The sequence below is a fragment of the Capsicum annuum genome, chromosome 7, assembly GCF_002878395.1.
Source record: "Capsicum annuum cultivar UCD-10X-F1 chromosome 7, UCD10Xv1.1, whole genome shotgun sequence".
Taxonomy (NCBI): Eukaryota; Viridiplantae; Streptophyta; class Magnoliopsida; order Solanales; family Solanaceae; genus Capsicum; species Capsicum annuum.
In genome coordinates, this window is record NC_061117.1 from 179,386,677 (window position 1) to 179,392,807 (window position 6,131).

Here is a 6,131-nt window from a genome sequence, read left to right on the forward strand (position 1 = left end):
CAGTCAGGCAGGCAAACTCGTATCGTTTCCCATCTTTCCATCTTATTGTACTGTCTGAAGTTTCATGAATATAACTATTCTAAGATAGAGCATCCTAGTAGTTACGAGTTCAGCCTAGTTCATGTATCATGCCTTAGTTTCAGATCCCAGATATTCAGTCACGATTTAGTTCGATGTGCCTCGTAAATCATCTCAACTTTTCCTTAGTATCTCAGCCAAGTTAGCATTCCTCGAAGGACATAGTGTACCAAGGGGGAGATGCACTATAATCCTCGAGGTTTTCTATCCTAAAACTTTCAGTTTCTCTTCACATAGAAAGATCCAGTTAGGAGGAATGAGTACCCACAAGTTGACTCTCTCGTTCCAATCTTAGCCGTATGACTATTCCCATGTCATGGCATGTATTCGAGGAATCAGTTCAGTTTATGATATTCAGTCCATGTATTATGTTTTGGACTCAGTTATGCTCTCACGTTCCCATACATTCATGCTCAGTAAATAATTTCAAGTTCATCAATACTCTTAGCTTAGGAGAATAGTCTTTCTTAGCTTTACCCAGTTCCATGTTCAAGATATAATTATAAATTAGGTATCAGTTACCGTTGCATATTCAGTCATGCATTCATGAATCATTTTCAGTCATGTACTCATGCATCAGATATGTATGTTCAGTATACAAACCCAGCATATCAAGTAGCTTCAGTCATGTATTCATGTATTTAGATATGCATGTTCAGTATGGAAAACTCAGGATATCAACAGTTTCAGTCATGTAGTCATGCTTCAGTTGTGCATGTCCAGTATGTACTCTCAGTTTATTATTTCTCCCATCTTAGTTAGTCTTATTCGAGGATGAATGTTCCCAAGGGGAAGATATTGTAAGACCCTGCAAAATCCTAAGCTTAACTTAGTCTGTTAAAGCTTGATAAGGGGTCCCCGACTTAGAAAAGTTCAGCTAAATATTAGGACAAGTTTATGTAAAAATAGTGGCTTACAGCTATTAGGCTGCGTTACGGTGAGTCCTCTATCGCATCGCGTTGAAGGACATTTCAACATTTGTCAAATTCCAGTAGCTTACCGCGATTACCCCACGTTGCAGTAAGGCTCAGATCGATAATTGTCACGAACTAGTGAGTCACTGTAATTCCACCATGCCACGGTGGATATAGCGATGACCCAATCATCACGTCGCGGTGAGGCTTTAATTTGCATTCCAGTTACAGGATTTTAAATCCCAAGGGAAACTTAGACTTTTCCCATGACTCAAATCAACCTTTAAACACAAAATTATGCCATAAATACCCTATTATGTCATTTTTCCTCATTTTCTCTCAAGAACAAAATCATTCTCTCTCAAGAAGCAAAAGCCCTAGTTCAAGAAATCAAGGTCAATCCCAAGAATCTCTCCAAGAACTCTAAGAAACTCACAAATTAAGGTATGTTAGATGTTCATTCATGGGTTCCTTCCACCCATGTAGTCCAAGAATTCTTTTTCGGAGTACAGAGATTATGTATTTATGATTTTCATGTTTGAATTAGATTGAATTCATGTTCATGATATTAGTTGAGTCTCAATCAATGATTTAAGTGCATGTTTTTCCTGAAATTGAATAGCAAGTATGAAGAATATTTGATTATATTGATAAACCCTTGAATTTACAAAGTAATTAAGGTGTCTATGATGTTATTTTAATTTTAATCCATGATCTAGATTACAAATTTCAAGAATTGATCCTAATATGCGTTGAACTACATGATATTTATGATAAGCCCTCCAATGAGCAAGTTGATTGTTGTAATCATGTCAATCCCAAGTGTTTATGATTTAATGTAACAATTATGTTGTCCATGTGTTTGATAAATTGTCTATGAGAATAAAACAATGCCATTATAGCATGCTAACATGCGTTCTCCATTCGTGTACAAGTTAATGCATTACAAGTGTTTGATGAAATGTATCTATGAATGAATTATGACCAAGTGAAAATTTATATGTAATTCAAAGTTATACTTTGCTTTACTTTTCATGCTATCGAGTCCTGGGGGTATTTAATACTCGATAATTTAGCTATTTATCTAGAGCCAGTGTCAGTTACAAAATAGTATCAGTCATGTCACGATTAGTAGTACTCTCAGTCCGTTATAGAACTCAGTAAAACTCAGTCAGTTACAAAACTTAGGAAAACTCAATAATTTTAATATCAGTCCAGTCTAGTTCAGTATACTCCTTTCAGTATCTTTTAGTTGGAAGTAGGATTCAGCAGCGAGCGAGCCTAGGGATGGGGGGCACACTCTTAGTTAGGACTGGGTCCGTAGAAGAAATTCCTAAGTTCTAGAACTATGTAGCCAGCGTAGGTTATGTGATGTCACCCATTAGATAGGACTGACATACTCAGGGATCACCCGCTAGTTTAGGACTGATCTCAGAGGTCACCCTCTAGATTAAGACTAACTCCATAGCAGTTGTTGGTACCCGTGGCATGGTATTAGCACCCTTCTAGCTGGGGTTACAGGTTGGACCCCAATTAGATTTGAAGGAGGCATGTCGGTTAGATGATTACCTCCCACAGTTTTGATTTGAGTCTTAGTATAGAATTTAGTTCAGTTCTACAGATTTAGGACTGTTAGATACAGTCAATCAGTATCAGTAACTCAGTTATCAAAATTTAGTACTTAGATTTAGAAAAGCTCAGTTACAGTATACATTCACATACATGCGCAGTATGCATACTCAGTAGTTACAATAGTTTCAGTTTTCATGTACTCTCATGTTCAGTTAATCTATATCATTCAGTCAGTATTGTTCATGCATATGAACCCTTGCATTCGACCTTACCTCATCTAGCATACCAGTACATTCCACGTACTGACGCATATTTTCTCTTGCACTATGATGTCTTATATCATAGGTTCGGACGCTCTGATTTCTGACCATATATAGACAAATTCAGATTCAGCCAGCAGTAGATTTAGAAGTGAGTCCTCATCTATCAAGGATATGCTTTATTTTAGTATTTCAGTAAACTTAGTATTTCAGTAGAAGGAGTTAGTTGGGGGATTGTCCCATTAACTCCACTTTCAGATAGTTTCAGTTAGAGGCTTTTCAAAGTAGTTGTCAGACAGTATTAAGTTTTACAAATTGTTATTTCAGTTGTTACACTTTATCAGTATTTAGATTTTGAACCTTATGGAAATTCATCCAAATTTTGCATTTATTTTATGATTATTATATAGTGATCATAACAGATATTAATCATGGGTTAGCTTGTGGTCCTTCGAGGTCGTAAGCACCGTGTGACGACTAAGGGGTAGTCTCGGGTTGTTACAACCTCACAGTTAAAAGCGATACACAACATCATCAGAAACATGTGGATGCTGCTTAAGGTGAGGAAATCAAGAGGGACTTTTCATACTAACTAGAAGGAAATATTGAAGGATATGGAGAATTTCACACCTACATTGAGGATAGTGCAAGTGATGTGGAAATTTGCAGGAACTGAATGGGTCAAATATAATACATATGAAGTAGCAAGAGGCAATCCTAAACCTATTTCCTATGATTTTTCTATGAGAGATGACAAATGAGATTTAATATACGCAGAATGTAAAACAATTGAAGTTATAACAAGCACACAAGCAGAAGTAGTAACTTTATTACAAACAACAAACATTATAATACTGCAGGTCATCAACAAGTTATTTTACAAATAGACTCTTTAATTTTATTCAAAGTTATCTAGAAAGAATGGGCATGTCTATGGAGTATTGCAGATAAAGTAAAGGAGAAACAGTCACTACTTGAAAATAAGGTGCATATCTTCCAACACATTTTAAGAGAAGGAAATGCTTTAGCAGATTATCTAGCTAACCAACAATTGATAGAGGAGGAGGAAACTTTACAAGCTTTAACAGTCTAGAACTTATTAGAAGGAAGCTGATAAACAGTGGGAAACTACAAAGTCCTTACTTAAAATATCACCATCAAAAGGATAAGAGGCTGGAAGGCTAAGCATGAAGTTTATCATAAACATATTTACAAACTGCCTCAAAGGCTACAAAAATAATGAAATGTTATTTAGCCTATTTAAAATAACCAACACAAAGGATCCGGAAAAAGTGAAGGATCTTAGGTCAGATTGGTCATGGAGAACCTGTTACCAAACAACTCAACATTTGAGGCGGTGGATTGAAGCTACCCCTGCACTCCATTCCAGCTCTACCTGAGAAAATAATAAGGTCAGTGTATGTAATTTAAACAAAAGAGCATAAAAAAGTATTACCAATTTATCAGTAGTGGTAATAGTGGACAAGATCCTATAGAGATAAAGAGGAAGCCTATACCGTTTACCAGAGAACACATCTACAAAGAAAGGATCTGATTGTAAAGCAAAACAGAGCAAAAAACACAATCAATAGCAAAGTAGAGTAAGGAAGCACAAATCTTACTCTTGATAGCTATGATTTCAACAACAACATACAAAAACAAACCTCGGAGGTTAATAACCCACAAGAGAAGAAGGATGAGCTTAGCATTCACAAGCAACGACAATATGAGCTTAGATGTTAGGGAAAGTGAATAGATATGAAATGAGACCATTTTAGAAACCCTACAAGGTTATATGTGGCTCAAACTCGGGTTTACCGAGTTAGGCTTGGATTATTTTTTGTTTTTTATTTTCTGTGTGGACTATTATGGGTGTTGGGCCTTTTTGTATTGTTTGTTGATTTATAATTCAATAAAATCCAAAATTATTTTTTTTAAAAGGATATATCATACTTGCTTTTTCCCTTGTGAACGTTGTTATCGATCGAAATTATTTTTTTTCCTCTTCATCCCCTTTCCAATAATAATTTCTGTCAAAAAGAGAATATTTATATCTATAATATATTAAAAGTGTGAAGACCCTTAGAAAAGTGATTTGAATTTTTTGCCCTTCATTAAAAGACTCTTCTTTAGGCAAAACTGTCTTTTCACTATTTGTTTAATTTATATTTAATTAAAACTCTATTTACATTCTTTCTACCAAAAATAAAAAAACATGTTATTAAACACAAAACAAAAAAACACCGACATAAAATATTTTACAACTTCCGTCTATTACCTTTTATATACAAATTTACTTTTTAAGTTAGAAGGTTCTTATAATTGATATTTTACATAATCTATATTATTTTAAAATTTTATTTTTATTTTTAGAAAGAAAATAAAAGGAGCACGATTATTTTCAAATTTAACCTTTCATAGACAAATATTTTCAAAAACCATTTAGAAAAATATTCTTAAAATACGACTCTATTAAGAAACTACTTCTATAATTTTGGGATGTACGTTAAACTAGAGAACAAACTGGTCATATTGGGAGAATATGATTGATGCTCATCTAACTTGATTCGACTGTATGTACCCTCAACCACTTCACAGTTTTTGTCAGCATAATAGAATTCAACATGTGTATATATACATATCTTCTTTGTTTTCATTCAAAATTGAAGCTTTGTGATCACTATCATATTATTTTTTTTATAGCTTACAGGTCGTAGATGAATGTCGGTTGACTTTAAAGAATTTCTTGGGTAAATGTTAGATTTAATTGTGTTGTTTTGATATCTTTATTATCTTATTATTTTATTTTAATTCAAAGATGCTAGATGAATGTGAGTCAGCTTGGTTTAATTGTATTATCATAGTATCTTTATTAGTTTGTTATTTTGTGGTAGTTTGCAGTTCGGAGATGAATCTCGATCGGCTTTGAGAAATTTTTGTGTGTAAAATTTAAGTTTAATTGTATTGTTTTGATATCAATTTTATCGTATTATTTTGTTGCAGTTTACCGATGATAAATAAATGTTGCTCGGCTTTGAAGAGTTTTTTTATGTAAATGTTAGGTTTACTTGTATTATTTTGATATCTCTATTATCGTATTGTTTTGTTATTATTTATAGGTGGTAGATGAGTGTTGAACGACTTTGAGAAAATTTTTGTGTCTAAAAATTAAATTTAATTGTATTATTTTGATGTTTCCATCATTGTATTATTTTATTGTAATTTACAGATGGTAGATGAATATCGATCAACTTTTAAAAATATTTTTGATAATTGTGAGGTTTAGTAAATAAATTCATCATCTTTA